At 39.3% G+C, this 20,617-nt stretch overlaps 1 protein-coding gene across 4 annotated transcripts in view; it reads left to right on the plus strand.

Moving 5' to 3' along the window:
* The first annotated feature begins 562 nt into the window (after positions 1 to 562).
* The window catches only part of Fbxo42 (F-box protein 42), a 91,202-nt gene continuing 71,147 nt past the window's right edge, over positions 563 to 20,617 (plus strand). For 2 of the 4 annotated variants that reach the window (XM_046468502.2, XM_046468505.2), the window contains exon 1: positions 563 to 704. The gene's annotated coding sequence lies outside the window, so the exon portion shown is untranslated. Of the gene's footprint in view, positions 705 to 930; positions 1,262 to 20,617 lie in introns of those variants that run through there. The other 2 variants (XM_046468503.2, XM_046468504.2) reach the window with 2 other exon arrangements.

Genomic DNA, 20,617 nt, shown 5'->3' on the forward strand with positions numbered 1-20,617 from the left:
TCTCGTCTCTTCCTGGCCCTGGCTTGCTTCTACTGCTAGGTGATGGCTCTGCACCTTACTTTTCTTATCCGAAAGGTGTAGGTAGTAACGACTCACACATGATTGGTACAGTTTTGAGACGCTCTGCTTGCTCTGCTTGCCTCCAAAGGTTTCCCTCCCCCAGGTGACATCCAAGGGCACTTCCATGGGCCACAGCCCTCATAGGTTCCCACTGGGACCTCGGGGGCACAACTGAATTAATTTCCTGGTTAAACGTCATAGTTTCAAACCACTGGGAAAACCGCCCTGTTGCCCCAGGCAGCGCAGCGGATATAGGTCTGAGGCCAAATCTCGGGAAGCTTCGCTCCACTAGGTTGCCTTCAAACCTCCGGGAGAAAACCCTTCTCAACATGGCGCCGCCCTGTGGCCGCGCCGCGCCTTTCCGCCGCGTTGACGTGAGTGCGCGCGCGTCCTCCGCGCTGAGTCTCGACGCATGCGCGCTCCGTGCTGTCTTCTCCCGGCCAGAGCAGCAGTAGCGGCGGCGGCGGCGTTTGAGTGGAGGAAGATGGCGGCTCCGGGCGGCTCGGGGTCCCGCCAGCTGTGAGGATACCCGAGCACGGCCAGCGCGACCTGGGGCAGAGCGCCTCTGCTCTGGCCCTGTCCTCGGCTCCCTCCCCACAGTCGCCAGCGGAGAGAACCCGAGAGCGTGGAGCGGGCTGGGCCAGGTGAGGCCTCTCCTCCCGAGCCGCGGCTGGCAGCCGGCGCCTCCTGCCCTTTATGCCCCGGGGGCAGTGGGCGCGGGGTCCATGCAGGCCCGGCATCCTGCGCCGGGGTCGGTCCTGGCCAATCTGGGCCTTGCTGTAGTCATCGTCGGTTCCCCTGGGTGAGGCGGGGAGAAGGAGAGCCCCTTTACAGCCAGCATTTCCCATCCCTTTTCAGCGGGGCGGTTCTCGTCCCCCTCACTCGGTCCAGGAAGGGGTGTGTGGCCATGGCAAGGATGGTTTTAGGGGTGTCAAATAGGCTTTAACCCCGCCCCCCAGACCTTAACTCCCTGCGAGAGGAGCTGGAGGCTGGTGCTCTCCAAAATTGGGTCCGCGGCGAGGGGCCCGCATCTCGAAAGCTGCAGCTGCAAAGGGATGATTTTGGGATTGGCTTGCAAAATAAAACAGCAGCAGCCTTTCCTCACCCCTGGATATATGAATGTTGCCTTGGAGAAGTGGGAACAGCGGATCTCCTTGCTTGAGACTGCAGTCCACGTTGTGACTGAGGACGCCTTTTCTTGGTGAGAATTGTTTGTGCAATGGGAACGGTTGAGGGTGGGAACGATTTGTAAATGAAGAAAACACAATTGTAAGATCTCGGTAGTCTGCAGAATAACTTCAGCGCTCATGGAGTTCGTTTGAAACCTTTGGCTTGTTAAGCCAGAATAACCATTTGCTTTGTCTGTTGGATCTCCCCACTTTTATTAGGAAAATAAAAGCTTCATTTCTTCGTTGCCGAAGTCTTTGGACTTTTCTGTGGTGGGCTTCCCACCGAGCTAGATGAAGATCCAGACACATTACCAGTTCTTACTTGCTGGCAGCGACATTGTGCTGTGCTGGTTAATTCCTTTTTGAGAATAACTTTTTGTTGTTCAAATGCTGTTTGGGAGCCTTTGGCTTAGTTTTCTCTCAGGTAGGGAAGCTAACTTGAAGCCTTGAGGAATGATGGCTTCAGTGGTAATTGTGCTTTGGGGAATGGTTGTGGCCATTGCTTTTGCTTGAACTCACCAAATACCTTTTGTAACATATACCTTTGGTTTTATTTGTGCTGAAGAAAGATGACATCATGGATTTAAAGAGACATGGAAAATTTGAGAAGAAATACTCTCATTTAGAATTCATTCTGTACCTCTTACATTGAATAGTGATGTTGTGTGTCAAATTGCTAACTTTGAGTTTATTCATGTGTATAATCTGGTTGGGTGTCTTTTCTGTTGTACATAGTCATTTTGTACCCTGAAACTGTTCGCTTTTGACCACCCCAATATAAGCTTATTATTCAATCTACATGGACCCACGGGTTTGTTTTGCCCTTTAAAAAGCTTTTAATTGTTAAAATGGTAGCTGTTTAGTTTAATATTGGCTAGTTCTTTAAGCATTTTTTCCTTTTCTATTTTTAAATCCAGGTGCTTTCCATAGAATTTGTAGATTTTTTTTAGTATCTTTGCTAAAGAAGTAAACTTGCACTAACAGTAGAAAATTGGAAAGCCACTCTATGTATTAATTTGCTAATAGTCTTGAAATTAATGCAGTAAAACATCCTGGTGGTTTGAGAGTGTGCTTTTTGGCATAATATGTTGCATTGTTGTGCTAAATCATCATTAGATATTGATGCAACTTCATGACATCCATGACATCATTCTCTCCCCATCACTTCTACTTTTGTAATTCCTTACCATTCTCAGTTACAAAAAGAACAGGATCAGGAAAAATAGCTTAGGATGCCTCAAATTCTAGAAGGGCCTTTAATGTCTCTTTATGTAGTTAAAACCTTCAGTAAGATTCAGAGCTGTGTGATTGGTAACTATTATGAAGTGCAAGCAAAGAAAATGCTAGCAAAGCCTGAGTTTTATGAAAATATTGAGGTCCCCAGGAGAGGCTGTCTCAAAGAAAAACAAATATGTGCTTATCTTTGTGATTTCAGAGCTGTCAACAATTCTTATAAGAAACTAGAGCCATTTAGTTATAAATAATGACATTCCCACTTCATAAGATTGTTATGTGGGTCATAAGAGGTAATGTTTGTGAAGGTGCTTTGTAGATGTCAAATGAAAGGTAAATGTAAGATTATTTCTATTCTATGAAATCCTTATTTAAGGGTGCTGTCTGTACTAGGTATTTTGGGAGGGAGGTACTAATGATGCTAATTAAGAACAGGCAGCTTTTGGTATGAAGTTGCCTGAAGTCTGATTGGGAAACTGGACAAGGAAACCACTTAAGCTTATTGTAGTATATATAAGAAGTACATTGAGGGGCTGGGTTGTCGCTCAGTGGTAGAGTGCTTGCCTAGCATGTGTAAGGCACTGGGTTTGATTCTCAGCACTGCATATAAATAAATAAAGGTCCATCCATAGCTTAAAAAATGAAATGCATTGAATCCAACAGGGGAGTCAAGGAAGGCTTCTTGAAGTTGGCAGCATTTCCCCCAGTCTATCTTATTGTTCTGCAAAAAAAAGTCTGCCTTTTGTGTGTGACTTGCTTTTTATAAAAACTTTTTTAAAATTCTGTCATCAGTTCTTTTCCTGTTTTATTCATTCATTGTCATGACACTTCCCACACAGTATGCCCTAGTTATGGTTTCTGCATTCTCAAAAATTCAGCAGTCTTGGGAGAACCTTTCTGAGTGAGTCAGAAGCACAGGCAGCAAACACAAACATTGCAGCTGCAATTAAAATATCCCAGATTACTAAGTGGTGATAACTTTATAGAGTGAGGCTTTTTTCGTTGTTTTTGTTTTGCCAGCTAGCACGAGAGGCATTGTATATTTTAATTTGATCATATTTAATTAATGTTGAGTTGTCATCCTTTAGAATGTCAGCTATGGTGGTTATTAGTACTGTTTCGTTTTTCTGAATAATTAATAAAGTCCTGTTGGTTTTTGGGTGAAATTGGCAGCTTAAGCCAGAATTAACAATAAACTACTTTATAGAATCTGCTTATGTGAATTGAGATTGCTTAGTATCTCTGAAATTGAATTTCTGTATTTCTACAAAAGTTATGTATCTTAGTGCTGTAGTTGTTTTATAATTAATTTAGCATGTTGTTGTCTATATTGCTAGAATTTTATATGTTTTTGAATAGAGTAGAATCTTTATGTGGCACTGTTATTTGAATACATGCCATCTGTATCTTCACTGAAAAGGAGTGTTTTAAGGTTGTGGTTGACAGAAAAGTAGTGTGTTAATTTATCTGTATTGTGACAGTTACATGTAAGAGAGTATGACTTATATACAAGTCATTTTAAAATTGCCCTATGTTAAGCTCATAATGCAGTTTATTTTTAAAAATGTTTCCCATGACATTCTTCTAAAAGTTTTGTAAGATTATGATTTAGTGGCATTCCTGTACCTTTAATTTTGCATTTCCTTATTCATGCATGTATTAGAAAGCAAATTTGCTTTGAATTCTGATTGTTCTTGTATTAAATTTATATATTGCAAAGTTTTCTGTTGAAATTTTTTCCAGTATTATTCTGTTTTGCTTCAAATGTGCAAATATATATATATATTTTGGTACCAGGAATAGAACTGAGCCACATCCCCAGCCCATTTTTAATTTAAAAAAAATTTTTTTTAGAGAATTTTAATATTTATTTTTTTTAGTTTTCGGCGGACACATCTTTGTTTGTATGTGGTGCTGAGGATCGAACCCGGGCCGCACGCATGGCAGGCGAGCGCGCTACCGCTTGAGCCACATCCCAAGCCCCAATTTTTTATTTTGAGATAGGACCTCGCTAAGTTTCTGAGACTGGCCTTGAATCTACAATCCTCTTGCCTTAGTCTCCCAAGGCACTGGGATTACAGGTGTATGCCACTACATTGAGCTTAGTATCTTGTCCTTTGATAGACACACACATACTTGTGTAATCATACATATGCAAATATATGTAAATATATAAGCATATACAAATATACATAAACAATATACAAATATTGTAAATATATAGGTATTACACAAAGCAGTAGTTACTTGTAACTACTATTTTTGTAAAACTATTTTCCTGTTCTGAATTGTAGATTAACTTAAACTAACTTCTTTTCTCTCTCTGTTGCTGGTGATTGAGCTCAGGATGTGACATGTGCTGAGCCCCCAGTTCTCATTCTACCGCTGAAGTACATCCTCTGCCCCTGACAGCAACTTATTTTCATTTTTAGTAATATGTAGATTTGAGGTAGTTCATTTACTTTCTATAAAGGCAAATCAATTTTAGTTTTAGCTGGTATTATTTCCTTAGACTATTTAGGATAATTTTATTTCATTTGTTTTAAGGAATTCATTAGTACAGAATGTTCTTCCAAATTTGTTTCTTTATTCTCTAAGACAAAATACTTAATTCTTTGCTTTTCATTCTAAAGTTTCTTAGTAAAGAATTGGTGCAATAGTCACCTCAGTGGTGGTAAATAAATTTCTTTGCTATTTTCTGTATTACTGTAGGCACATGGATTTTGATTTATTCATTATTTTACACTTACTTATAGCCATTAGTCTTTTTTTCCCCCCAGTTTATAGCTGTAGATGGACAGCATGCCTTTATTTGTTTAGTTTTTTTATGTGGTGCTAAGGATTGAAACCAGTGCCTCACACATGCTAGGCAAGTGCTCTGCCACTGAACTACAACCCCAGCCTTGCCATTAGTCTTTTTGATGCAGAAATTTGGCCAATATAAGCCTATTTAAGATGATGTTGGCTAGATGTGGTGGTGCACACCTGCAATCCCAGTGGCTCGGGAGGCTGAGGCAGAAGGATTGCAAGTTCAAAGCCACCTTCAGCAGCCACGGGGCACTAAGCAACTCAGTGAGACCCTGTCTCTAAATAAATGCAGGGGCTGGGGATGTGGCTCAGGCGGTAGCGCGCTCGCCTGGCATGCGTGCGGCCTGGGTTCGATCCTCAGCACCACATACAAACAAAGATGTTGTGTTCGCCGAAAACTAAAAAATAAATATTAAAATTCTCTCTCTCTCTCTCTAAAAATAAATAAATAAATAAATAAATAAATAAAATACAAAAAGGGCTGGGGATGTGACTCAGTGGTTGAATGCCCTTGAGTTCAATCCCCTGGTACAAAAAAAAAAAAAGATGGTGTTGTATCCTTTTGACATGGACATGCCTCTTCAGTTGAAGAACTTGGTTTTAATAGTGTTAACATTTGTTTGCTTTATCCTATTTATATATAGGATTTTAAGTATATTTTCTGTATTGGTGTTAACAAAATTCCTGAGGTACATTTAAGATTTTTTGTAGTTCTTTTTATGCTTAGAATATTCTTTCCATCAGAATCCAGCCCTAAACTGGGAACCATGCTAGATATTTCAAACAGAAATGATTTAATACAGGGAATTAGTTATATGTGTGTTGCCAGAGTGGAAGGCAAAAAAAGAGTAGGTGGAGATAATTTAGAGACTAGTAACTGTAGGATGAAACAGTTAATACCTCAAGGGATGGGGCAACAAAAGGGAAGAGAGAGTATTACTAGAACTTCTAAGGATATAGAGGAGAGGTTACCACCTCAGACACTACTGCAGCTTTCAGAGCTGGACTCTGAGGAGGAATTATGAAGGGTTGTTACATAGCTGGTGCTTGGACCATCATCCTCATTTAGTTGTTTTGGGTTTATCTTTTTAATGTTTATTTTTGCAGAATTCTACATACCTTCCTTTTTCTTTTTTCTTGCACAGAAGTTTACCCTACTACACAGCTTCTTCAGCATCTTGCTGTTTTCACTTAATATATCATGGAGATCAACCACGTTCAGGCAGGAAATCCTTATTCATTTTCACAGCTTTATTGATATAGTAGGATTTGTTCAACTGATCTCCTTTTGATTCATGTTGGTAAATAATGCTTTATTGCTGATCTTTTAAGAACAGATTATGGGATAATGTAAGTTTTAGAAGTGTGATTAGGGGTTTTCAGAACTTGCATCTGCAGTGCTTGTTGGTAAAAAAAAAAACTTTTTTTTGAGGGGGTACTGGGGATTGAACTCAGGGTCCCTCAACCACTGAGCCAACATCTCAGGCCCTATATTGTATTTTATTTAGAGACAGGGCCTCACTGAGTTGCTTAGCACCTTGCTGTTGCTGAGGCTGGCTTTGAACTCGTGATCCTTCTGCCTCAGTGTCCTGAGTTGCTGGGATTACAGGCATGCACCCGGCACCTGGCATGTTGGTAAAATTAAGGTTCCTGAATCCATCCCTAAATTTATAAACAATCTCCAGGAAATCTACCTGCTAGGGGATTTTTTTTTTTTTTAAGAGTGAGAGAGAATTTTTTAATATTTATTTTTTAGGTTTCAGTGGACACAACATTTATTTTATTTTTATGTTGTGCTGAGGATCGAACCCAGCGCCCTGTGCATGCCAGGTGGGCGCGCTATCATTTGAGCCACATCCCCAGCCCTGCTAGGGGATTTTTATGACCAGGCGAGCTTCTGATCCAAAGATTTGCTTTATGTGCAAATGCCTCTATCTTTTAGATTTCCTGGGAATTAAGGAGCAGTCAAGACATCATCTACCTTTCATGAATTTATAATTTGGTTAAGGAGAAAAGTCATACATAAAAAATTGTCAATTCTAGGAGCTGGGATGTGGCTCAGTGGTAGACCACTTGCCTAGCATGTGTGAGGCACTGGGTTTGATTCCTAGCACCGCATATAAATAAATAAAATAAAGGTCCATTGACAACTAAACATTATTAAAAAAAAAAAAAAAATCTCAACTCTGACTGGTGATGTAGCAGGTACTCTCCTCTTCTAGAAGATGAGGGTTTCAGTCAGAAGAAGGAGAGCATTGCTTTGCTGTAACTAATACTGGGAAAAAGACATGGAAATGAATTTTTTTTTTTTTTTTTTTTTTGTAGTGCTGGGGATCGAACCCAGGGTCTTGTGCATGTGAGGCAAGCACTCTACCAACTAAGCTGTATCCCCAACCCCAGAAATGAAATTTTCTACCCCCTCACAGACTCATGTTAAATTTTTTTTTCTTTTGCAAAATACTGGTGTGTGCCAGTGGGAAGCTGTCTTTATATACAAACTGAGAGATTTAATAGGATCATTGTAGGACTGTAGTTTTGAATTCTTCCCCCATGCTTCTAGACCACATTGAGTGAATTCCTAGAGACAACAAGCACTCTGTGGAACAGCTACTGATAAAAGCCCAGAGTCAAGGAGGTTACTCAGGTGTCTACTACTGTAGTGTAAGTGTAGATGACAATGACTGGCTTAGCAAGGGGATAATAGTAAACGAAAGGACATTTTGAAGAAAGCTAATAGGAGAAATTGAAAGTGTGTATGCAAGATAGTATGTAGTAGAATATGTTGTAATTCTTTCTTTTTCCTCCAGTACTGGGGATTGATTGAACCCAGGACTTCGTGTTTACTAGGAAGTAATCAGACTCAGTGTTCTACCACTGAGAACCCTCTTATTTTGAGATAGGGTCTTGCTAATTTGCTCTGCCTAGTTTAAATTTGGCAATCCTCCAGCCTCAGCATCCCAGGTAGCTGGGATTACACATGTACATTCACACCTGGCCACCAGCAGTATTTTAATGGTTACTTAAGACCTTGCTACTCAGGCTGGGTTGTGGCTCATCGGTAGAGTGCTTGCCTAGCACGTGTGAGGCACTGGGTTTGATCCTCAGCACCACATAAAAATAAACAAAATAAAGGTATTGTGCCCAACTATAACTAAAAACAAAACAAAACAAAACAAAAAAGACCTTGCTACTCAAAGTCCACAGGCATTGGTATCATCAAAGTTAGAATCTAGGGCTGGGGTTGTGGCTCAGAGGTAGAGTGCTTGCCTAGTACGTGCAGGGCCCTGGGTTCGATCCTCAGCACCACATAAAAATAAATAAATAAAAGGTATTATGTCCAACCACAACTAAAAAATAAAATGTAAAAAAAAAAAAGTTAGGGCTGGGGATGTGGCTCAAGTGGTAGCACGCTCGCCTGGCACACGTGTGGCCCAGGTTCGATCCTCAGCACCACATACAAACAAAGATGTTGTGTCCGCCGATAAGAAAAATAAATAAATATTAAAAAAAAAAAGTTAGAATCCAAAATGTGAAGTTGTATCCCAGGCTTACTGTAGCCAAATTTATAGTATGAACTAGATTCACATTAACATTTGAGAAGTACTGGACTTGTAAAAGATTTCCACTGAAATTCCTCCTTTTTATCTCAGTTCCTGATGATTTTCTTCTACCTCTGACAGGTTAGTTTTGCTGTGCACACTTAGTAGAAATATGTGAGTATGTGTTCAGAAGGAAAGTTCAATTGCAGAAGTGTTTACACATTTAATATTATTAAAAGTCAAGTTAGCTAGATTTCTTTGTCTTGTAAGAAATACAGATGAGTGCATAAAATATGAAGTTTAAAGAATAATAAGCAAATACCTGGTAACCACCATCCAGGTCAAGAAAGAGAACATTGGGGCTGGGGTGGTGGCTCAGTGGTAAAGCGCTTGCCTAGCACGCATGAGGCACTGGGTTCGATCCTCAGCCCACATAAAAAAATAAAAATAAAGGGCTGGGGATGTGGCTCAAGCGGTAGCGCGCTCGCCTGGCATGCGTGCGGCCTGGGTTCGATCCTTTGTTCACATACAAACAAAGATGTTGTGTCCGCCGAAAACTAAAAAAAATAAATAAATATTAAAATTCTCTCTCTCTCTCTCTCTCTCTCCCTCCCTCCCTCTCTCTTTAAAAAAAAAAATAAAGTTATTAAATAAAAAAAAGAAAGAAAGAGAACATTGCTGATGCCCAGGGTACCAAACAACTAAAAACAAAACAAAAAAAATTCTGATTACAGCCATTTACCTTTCTCCCAGAAAGAATCATTCTTTCTTTTTTTTTTTTTTTTTTAAAGAGAGAGAGAGAGAGAATTTTAATATTTATTTTTTAGTTCTCGGCGGACACAACATCTTTGTTTTTTATGTGGTGCTGAGGATCGAACCCGGGCCGCACGCATGCCAGGCGAGCGCGCTACCGCTTGAGCCACATCCCCAGCCCCAGAAAGAATCATTCTTTTTTGATAATTTCCTTTCTATTCTAATACTTATTTTTTTTCAGTTGTAGTTGGACACAATATTTTTTATTTTATTTTTATTTATTTTTATGTGGTGCTGAGAATCGAACCCAGGGCCTCCCATGTGCTAGGCGAGCACTTTACCACTGAGCCACAACCCCAACTCCAGGGTCTGTGTTTTCATTTTGAGACTGGGGGGTTGTGGCTCAGTAGTGGAGCACTTAGCTCATATGAGCAGGGCCCTGGGCTCAATGCCCAGCATCACAAAAACAAAAACAACCAAATAGCTTTGCATCATGAAATTAATCCTGCAGCAATTTAAGGATAGATGGAGAGGGTAGGAGTGAGGAGGTGGGAAACAAGGTAATCATCTGTGTTGCAGTAGTGAAGAGACATGTGGGCCTGATACAGAGCAGCAGTGGGAGGAATTGGAAGGAAGGGTGACTGTGAGAAAAATTTAACAACTGATCAGTTGTGGGAGGAAAGAAAAGAGGGAAAGCAAAAGATGACACCTTAGGTTTTATGTCAGCAAAACAGGAAGATACATAAGCATGTGACTGGGAAAATGTCCAATATGAATGTGGTATCAGGTGTCTAGAGGTAACTGAAAATACAAAAAGGAAGAGCTAGAGTTCAGTAGAATCAGGCCTAGAGTTAAGTTTGGGAACTATCCATCCATCCAGTCTTTTGAACAAATGTTTAATTGATTCAATACTGTTTGCCAGATGAACACATCAATTTCTAAACTCAAAGATCTCACAATCTAGTGAGTCATTTTCTTAGAGGTTATATTTGAAACTGCAATTGCCTGAGGAGAAAATGCAGCAAGGCAAGAAAAGACAAAAAATGGAATCTATATCACCGTATTTTGGGTATGAAAGGAGAAAAGAACAACAAAATGAGGGGTCAGGGATATAGTAGAGACCAAGGGGAATGTTTAATCATCAAGAATTAACTTGAATTTGAGGAATTACAGTGGTGATACCAGGTGAAGTTGGGAATTTTCAGAAATTAGTTCTTTTTTTTGTACCAGTGGGATTGAGCTCAGGGACACTCAACCACTGAGCCACATCCCCACTCCTATTTAATATTTTATTTAGAGACAGAGTCTCACTGAGTCTCACAGTTGCTGGGGCTGGCTTTGAACTCACAATCCTCTTATCCAGCTTCCTGAGTCACTGGGATTACAGGTGTGCGCCACCGCAGAAATTAGTTCTTTAAAAATTAAGTTTGCTGGGCTGGGGTTGTGCTCAGTGGTAGAGCACTTGCCTAGCACATATGAGGCCCTGGGTTTGATTCTCAGCACCACATATAAATAAATAAATGTCCATTGTTAACTAAAAGAATATTTTAAAAAATTAAGTTTGCTGGGCATGGTGGTGTAATTCTGTAATCCCAGGGAGTCTGGAGGCTAAGGCAGGAGGATTGCAAGTTTGAGGCCAGTCTCAGCAAATTTAGCAAGGCCCTAAGCAGTTTAGCAAATTATTTCATTTTTTCCCACGTGTGAAGTTTGGTTTATTTAACTTCACCATAATATTTAACATATTTAATTTGAAATTCTTTATATAATCTCATAGTTAACAGTTTAAAATGTATTTTTTTTCCCCCTGTGGTTACCAAGGCTGGCCTTGAACTTGCAATCCTCCTGTCTCAAATTCCCAAGACTCTGGGATTATAGGTATGCACCATCACACTGGGCTAAATAGTTTTATTTATTTTATTTGGTTCCAAGGATTGAACTCAGGACTCTGGACTGCTAAGCCATATTCCCAGCCCTATTTTGTATTTTATTTAGAGACAGGGTCTCACTGAGTTGCTTAACGCACCTCAGTTTTTGCTGAGGCTGTTTTGAACTCATGATCCTCCTGTCTCAGCCTCCTGAGCTGCTGGGGTTACAGGCATGCATCACCGTGCCCAGCTAGTTTTATTTTTATAAACATGTTTTTCTTACTGATAATATCACAGATCATTGTTTACTTTCTAAAACTCCATTTAACTGGTGTTTGCTTGCTTGCTTGCTTTTGGTTCTGGGGATTGAATCTAGGGTTGCTTTACCACTCAGCTGCATCCCTAGTACTTTTTGTTTTATTTTAAAGACAGGATCATGCTGAGTTGCTGAGGCTGGCCTCTAACTTGTGATTCTCCTGCTTCAGCCTCCCAAGTCTCTGGGATTACAGGCAGTCATATTTTGGGGGATTTTGTTTTGTTTTGTTGGTACTTGGATTGATCCCAGGGGCACTCTAGCACTGAGCTTCATCCCCAGCCATTTTTATTTTATATTTCGAGACAGGGTCTCACTAAGTTACTTAGGGCCTTGCTAACTTGCTGTGACTGGCCTGGAACTTGTGATCCTCCTGCCTTAGCATCCCTACTCACTGGGATTATAGGCGTGTGCCACAGTGCCTGAGAGTCATGGGTTTTATTAAAGAATATCTGTAAATCAACTGTTTAGAGCTCCAAGAATCAAGGAGATGTTCCCAGGGCATATTAGTCTTAACTAGAGGTTTTTTTTTTTTTTTTTTTTGGTGGGGGGTGCATTGCTGGGGATTGAACTCAGGAACTCATGCATGCTAGGCAAGTGAACCTCCACTGAGCTACATCCTCAGCCCCAGAATCACCTTAAATTGAAGTAAAAATTTGCTTTCCACATATCTTTCTGTATTTAATATTAAATATTTTCTTTGAAAACATTTGTATTCTACATAATCTTTGCTTATTTTTATAGAAATGACACAATATTGCCTTTTGAAATTTCTGGCAGATTATTATTTTTATCACATAGTTGATATAGTACACAAAATCAATGTCCCTGAGATCGTAGCAAATTTAAGGATCAACAATGGAAATTAGCTTTTCTGATTCCATCTTTTTACGTGCTGACTCTTGAGTTTGGGTCAAGCCACAGCACTACCTATCTGAAGTGCTTTGTAATACAACACACATAATAGGACAGCTGGCTTTGCGTGTTGCGTCTTGATTGTGTTTGTTCTGTGGCCTCTGTCTCTGTGCTGTTTTCTTTGTCTCCACTTCATTGGAAACCATAGCAATGAGTAGTGAAATGTTGGTTTTAATTAGGCAAGTGATTAAGGAGCAGAATTATAACTTGCGAAGTGGTGAAAAGTAGAAGCTATCTGTATTATTTATCTAATGTTGGCTTCGGTCTTGTAGGCCACATCACTTGACAAGTATTTGTACAACTCTAATGAATGAAGATATTATATAAAGCAAATAGAAGGCCAGAAGAAGAACTTAATTGGCTGGAGGAAACAGAAGAGCTTCCCAGAAAAGGTGACTCTTAAGTAAGGCGTAGGATTTCACCATACTAGCAAATGGAAAAGAGTATTTCAAAGAGGGGTTACCAGCAAGAGCCAAGACCAGAGACAGGAAAAGATTGGGGGATATTTCAGTAAAGTAGCTCAAGTGGCTGAATGGAAATCTTTTGGAAAAAGCCATTGATCTTCTCATTGTGAAGACCTTGGTATGCTATAGTAACTATTGCCTAATAATTTTATTCATTTTATTAAAAGCATTCATATTGTTGAAGAATTAAACCAAGTAAGATTTATTGTGCAGGAGGATAACTTAATTTGTTTACTGTCCAAGTAATATTATAGTAAGGTTTTGTCCATTAAATCTTTTCATCTATTCCGTAAATATACTCTTTGGAGAGAAATAGATAATATTTGATCATCTTGGATTCAATAATAAGAGTATTAATAGTAGTGATAGCTGTGTTGGAGAAAGATTTAAATTTTAACCTATAGTTGGATGTGATGGTGCTTGCCTGTAATCCCAGCTATTCTGGAGGCTAAGGCAAAAGGATTGCAAGTTCAAAGCCATCAACTTAGTGAGGCCCTGTCTCAAAAAAATAAAAAGAGTTAGAGATATGTCTCAGTGTTTAGGGCCCTCTGTGTTTAATCCCTGGTACCAGAAAATGACAAAACAAAGCAGTGGGGGATTCCTAAATCATTGGGCCTTTTTTTTTCCTAAGAAAATATTTATTTTTAAGTTATAGGTAGACACAATGTCTTTATTTTATTTTTATGTGGTGCTAAACCCAGTGCCTCACTCATGCGAGGCAAGCACTCTCCCTCTGAGCCACAATCCCAGCCCTTCATTGGGCTTTTTCAAAGTAAAAATATGCTATATCAGGAGTGACTAAATAGTAAAGATAATGAAATATAACCAGTAACTGACACTATGTATTTTCTTTAAATCCTTTCATATGCAGTTGATGTATTATGCTGTAAATCCACTGAGCTTACTTCCTATGTACTTCCACATTTTCTTTATGAGGTGCTTTGGAAGAAGTATTTTTAGTCAGTTCGGACTTACACAACAAAATCCATAATCTGCATAGCTTAACCAACAAGAATTTATATCTCACTTTTCTGGAAGCTGGCAAGTCCAAGATCAAGATGCTAGCGTGGTGGATTTAATTTTGAGGTTTCTTATCCTGCTGTCTTTATGTGCATTCACACAATCTTACAAGGGCACTAATCCCTTCTTGAGGACTCCACCCTGATGACCTCTGACCCTAATTACCTCCTAAAGGCTTCAGTCTTCTAATACCATCACCTTGAGGGTTAGGAATTCAACATGAATTCCAAGGGGCACAGACATTCAGTACCATAACTGAGGATAATAAGAGTTCCTCTTCAGTAATTTATGTTTCTATCATTCAAGAAAATTACTTGAGTTTGTTTAATAATGTGATTGAAACTAGACTTTAGAAAAATCTTTGGGGGTTCATTGGGACTTGTCTCCTTAATATTAATGTGCTGTTATCATACTGTGTTTTTACCATCCTTTTTTTGATTTGTCATTTGCCAGAAACTATATTAAATAATTATCGACAGTTCAGTTCAGCAAATGGGAACATTTAGATGTAAGTCAGGATTCTGTGATTTACTTGTCTACTTGTGAAGGCAGCTAATTAACAGGTTCTGAGTGCAAAAGCAAAGGAATGCTGGAAGAGCAAAAGTTAGAAATCTTGGGTTGGAGTTGTGGCTCAGTGGTAGAGTGCTCATCTAGCATGAATGAAGCACTGGTTCAATTCTCAGCACCACATAAATATAAAATAAAGATATTGTGTTCACCTAAAACTAAAAACAAAACAAAACAAAAGTTATAAATCTTTACCAGAAATAGATCTGGGAGCCGGGTGGGTGTGGTAGCACACACCTGTAATCCCAGTGGCTTGGGAAGCTGAGGCAGGAGGATTCAGGCAAGGAGTTCAAAGCCAGCCCAGCAACAGTGAGGCGCTAAGTAACTCAGTGAGACCCTATCTCTAAATAAAATTCAAAATAGGGCTGAGGATGTGGCTTGGTGGTTGAGTGCCCCTGAGTTCAATTCCCGGTACCAAAAAAAAAAAAAAGCAACAACAAAAAGAAATAGGTCTGGGAGCTGAGGCTATAGCTTAGTGGTAGAGCACTTTCCTAAGCACTGGGTTCAGTCCTCAGCAGTACATAAAAATAAATAAATAGAATGAACGGGTGGGGGTGGGGCTGGGGTTGTGGCTCAAGAGTAGAGTACTTGCCTAGCATGCATGAGGCACTAGGTTCTATCCCCAGCACCACATAAAAATAAAAACAAAATAAAGATATTGTGTCTATCTACAACTAACTAACTAAATAAAGGTATGCTGCCCATCTACAACTACAAATAAAATTATTAAAAAAAGAAAGAAATAGATCTGGAGTGCTGGGGACATAGCTCAGTTGATAAGAGTGCTTGCCTTAGATGCACAAGGCTCTGAGTTCAATCCCCAGCACCACACACACACACACTCACACTCACACACACACACTGTGGCTCAGTGGTAGCTCACTCGCCTAACACTTGGGAGGCCCTGGGTTCGATACTTAGCACCACATAAAAATAAATAAATAAAATAAAGGTATTGTGTCTAAATACCACTAAAAAATAAATATTAAAAAAAAAAGAGAGAGAGATCTGGGATGGCTTGTGCTGGAAGGTACCAGTTGGTTTCCATTTCTTAATTTTTAACCTGTATTTCTCCACTATGAATTTCATGGCATAGATATGATATATATGTTTTGTTTGTCCAGGGTATGAGGAATAACCCTTAGGCAGTCTTCTGGTTGAAATTACTTTCATAATGGTTAAAAAATAGTGTCTAGCTACATTGTGTAACTTCATCTACATAGAGACAAATTATAAGGCAGGAAAAGTTAAGCTCCACCTAGTAGAAGGGGGAGAGTATACATGAATTATTTGGAAAATTTCAAGAGATTCCTGTTTTTGCTTATTTATTCATTTATATCACCATGAATTCATAAATATTTTACCCTTTGGGTTTTAATTCAGTACTACTTTACTTTGTTCCACAGTTTTTTTCACTTTTTTCTGTCTTTTGTGCCCTGTTGACATAATTCCATCAGTTTTATTTTGTTTTTGGAGCATATCCTTACTTTCTGGTGGTACTAGATTTTATTTTGGTATGAGGTCTTGCTGTGTTGCCCAGGTTGGCCTTGAACTCTTAGGCACGTGTCCCCATAACCAGCTCCAGGCTTATCTTGTGTGTTTCCTGTCCCAGTCCTAGATTCTGCTGTTTTACCAAGGAGACTTGGTACCTTTTATTAAAGAATGGTATTGGAAAACAAGACATTGGTGCTTTTCACAGCTAATAGAGCAAGAAAGTACATGTGTGTATGCTAACCAAGGTTTGTGCACAAAATTGTTGATATTTGGTTATGTATTTTAACCTGTATTTCTCTACTATGAATTTCATGGCGTATGTACAATATGTAGCTTGTATTAAATTAAACCTGAGTTTATACTAAGGTTTCCCACTTTGACCCATTATCACATGGTTATTCTACCCTCCTCCTTTGATTATCTAAATATCTCTTCCAAAGTGAAAAACATGGCTCTAGCCATCTGCCATCCCTTAACCTAACTGTTTAGTTTTAGTGTACATATAACTATATATTAGAATTGTTAAATTATGCTCCCATGAAGAACAGCTTTATCAAGTAGAGTAGTTTAAAAAGACAAGTTCCATTTTCCTTTAGTTTTGTAGGTACCCTTATTTTCAAAGTAGGTCAGCACCTTCCCTCCATGTAAGGCTGATTGATATATTTGTAATCCAGTTCTATTCTGTACATTGCTTCATTCCTTTTGAGGGTGTGTGTGTGTGTGTACCTAACTGGGGATTGAACCCAGAGGGGTAGCTGCATCCTTTTTATTTTGAGACAGAACTTGCCAAGTTGCTGAGGCTGGTCTTGAATTTACAATTATGTTTCAGCCTCCTGAGTTGCTGAGATTATAAGTGTGTATGCCTGGCAAATTTCATTCTTTTTTTTCCTTTGCTCTCTTTTTTTCCTTCTTGGTGCCGGGGATTGAACTCAGGGGCACTCAACCACTGAACCATATCCCCAGACCTTTTTATATTTTATTTAGAGACAGAGTCTTACTATGTTGCTGAGCTGGCTTTGAATTTGTGATCCTCCTGCCTCAGCCGTCCAAGCCACTGGGATTTTAGGTGTTCACTACCAGGCTTAGCAAGTTTCAGCCTTTATTCTGTAAAATTCTGTGGGTTTTGACAAATGGGAATTGTTATAGGATTTTTTTGTAGTCCTGGGGATTAAACCCAGGGATACTACTTTTGAGCTATATCCTCAGCCCTTTTTATTTTTATTTTGAGACAGGGTCTTGCCCATGCATGCTCAGATTTGCCATCTTCTTGCCTCAGCCTTCTGTTCACCATCATGACCTTGAGTCTTGATTTTTATTGTTTTTATAGAAAACCTTGGGATTTCACATAATGGGAATTTTAAATTGAAGCTAAAATTTGGATATGCTGTATCATTTGATTATTTAAATTTTTCCTATTTTAAAATAATTGAGATTTGTGTTTATTTTGCAACAATTCATCTGTACTATTCCTTTTCTGTAATTGTACTCAAATTTTAAAATGCTTTAAAAAAATAAATAGTTGACTGGGTGTGCTTGTGTACACATTTAATTCTAGCTACTCAGAAGGCTGAGGCAGGCCAGGCACAGTGGCGCACGCCTATAATCCCAGTGGCTCAGGAGGCTGAGACAGGAGGATGGGGAGTTCAAAACCAGCCTCAGCAATCTTTAGGCACTAAGCAACTCAGTGAGACCTTATCTCTAAATAAAATACAAAATAGGACTGGGGATGTTGCTTAGTGGTTGAGTGTCCCTGAATTCAATCCCACCCGCCCCCCCAAAAAAAATGAAGAAGAAGAAGAAGGCTGAGTCAGGAGGATCACAAATTCAAGGCCAGCCTGGGCAGTTTAGTGAGACCCTGTCTGAAAATAAAATAAAAAGGGCTGGTGATGTAGCTAAGAGATAGAGCTCTTGTCTACCATGTGTGAGGCCCTGGCTTCAGGCCCTAGTGCTGTCAAAAAAAAAAAAAAAAAAACCCAACAAAGAGTGGTTTGGGCAAAATGAAGTTAGCTCCTACTTTGGACTCTAAAATGGCATGATTTTAACAGTTATATTCCCCATTTTCTCCATCTTTTAATGTTTTTTTTCTCCTACCTCAACCTTCCAAGTAGTTGGAATTATAGGCATGGGCCACCATGCCCTGCAGACGATTTTTTTTTTGATGAACCTTTATTTTATTTTTGTGTGGTGCTAAGAATCAAACCCAGTGCCTCACACATGCTGGGCAAGTGCTCTACCACTGAGCTACAATCTCAGCTCTTTTTTTTTTTTTTTTTAACTTAAAAAAAAATTTTAGTTGTAGTTGGACACAATATTTTATTTATTTATTTTTATGTGGTGCTTGGCGAGCACTCTACCGTTGAGCCCCAGCCCCAGCTCTTTATTTTTTAAAGTATTTTAAAATTCAAGTTAATTTACAAAAGTATCGTATAGCTGGATGAATTATTGCAAAGAAAACACAATCTGAGTTGTTTCAAAGATGAGAAAATTTAAAATGATAAATGACCGTATCCAAATTTGTTGGCAAATTTTTGTTTAGTCTTTTTAGCTGGACTTTGGCAGTGTTTCAGATTTATGTAAAGAAATAATTATACCTTTAAAGAATCCAGACTTCATAAATCTATGACTGAATAATGACAATTACAATCTGGCATAGAATAGTATCCCAGCATTTCCCTCCTTGATTATTTTTGTGTGTTTTCCCTATTGTTTATAGTCCCCCCCCCCCCAGAAGGGTAACTCATTTGGTCAACAAGTTCAAGTACAAAGCAACAAGTTCAAGTAGCTTGAGATCTATTCTTATTTTAATAAATTCATCAGTGAAAATAAACTCATTTTATGTTCTCTGGCAAACTGTCTTACAGATAGATGGCTTTGTGCTGTTGGTCACAAAGAGAGCCATATGAAAGTATAGTTCTAGCAGGAAACCATAGTTACTCTTATAACACAGTACAGAAGATACTTGTGACTTGAGATGTATGGGCATTTCCCCTGTGTATCAGGCAAGAAATCTTTTAACAGCAAACACCAGCTGGTTGCCCTTTAATTCAGTTCACATTCCAGAGTTGAGGATTCAGTCCTGCAAGACTTCCCCACTTAAGGTGCCAATTGCAAGCCAGGTGCTTCACTCGGTGCTTGCAACTGACTATAAATCTAGCTTCTCCCCACTCCCTCCTTGGTTTGATTAATTTGCTAGAGCAGTGCTCAGAACCTAGGAAAACACTTATATTTACCAATTTGTTATAAAGGGTATTCCAAAGGATACAAACAAGGAGATGCGTAGGGCAAATGTGGGAAGGGACATGAAGCTGCCGTGCCCTGTCTAGGTGTTCCACCCTCCCCCCCATATTCTTGTATTTGGAATGTTCCCAAACCCAGTACTTTAGGGGTTTTATGGAAATTTAATTATGGAGGCTGCATCTCCAGCCCTTTTAGTTTTTATTTTGAGATAAGAGTCTCACTTAGTTGCTGAGGCTGGCCTTGAACTTGAACTCCTCCTGTCTTAGCTTTCTAAATCACTGGCATATAGGTGTGCACCCAGCGCATAGGCATGATTAATTAAATTGGTGATTAATTTAATCTTCAGCTCCTCTCCCCTCCCTAGAGGTTGCGGGTGGACTGAAAGTCCCAACCTGATCATGCCTTGGTCTTATGACCAGCTCCAATCCTGAAACTGCCAAAGCTGCCAACTTGCAGTCAACTCCTTAGCATGCAAAAGACATTACATTGGAGATTTTCAAGGGTTTTAAGAGTCGTATGCCAGGAAGCAGAGAAAAGATCAAATATATATTTCACAATATCACAGTGGTCCATTAGGAAGGAATCTTTAAACACTCAATATCTCAAGTATATTGCAACCAAAAGTGAGTTATCAACATTAACTTAATCAGGAAGGACTTAATGATCTTAATTCATTAAAAAATGTGGAGATTGGGGCTGGGATTGTGGCTCAGCGGTAGAGTGCTTGCCTAGCATGGTAGGACCCAGGTTCGATTCTCAGCACCACAAAAAAAATATATAAATAAATAAGGCTATTAAAAAAAAATGACACCATGTTAAAAAAAAAGTGTAGATATTGAGGGAAGGAGGTGTAGTTCAGTCCTAGCATGTCTGTGACTCTTGTTTAGTCCCCATCACTGCCAAAAAAATAATATAAAACAAAAATTATACTTACTAATATGCCAGATGTACAAAAATGAATACGACTTAGTCCCTGCTCTCAAGTATTATGCTCAAGTGGGGAAGAAAGGAACCTAAGAATGATGTTTAGAAGTAGGTCAGATTGCCCAGAGACTCCAGAGGCTAGGACAGGAGAATTGCAAGTTCAAGGACAGTCTGGGCAAATTAGGGAAGCCCTGTCTCAAAAAATGAAAAGGACTAGGGATGTACCTCTGTGATAAAGTGCCCCTGAGTTCATTCT

This window comes from Marmota monax, unplaced genomic scaffold, assembly GCF_021218885.2.
Source record: "Marmota monax isolate L192 unplaced genomic scaffold, Marmota_monax_Labrador192_F-V1.1 WCK01_AAM20220418_F8-fsc00008, whole genome shotgun sequence".
Lineage (NCBI taxonomy): Eukaryota > Metazoa > Chordata > Mammalia > Rodentia > Sciuridae > Marmota > Marmota monax.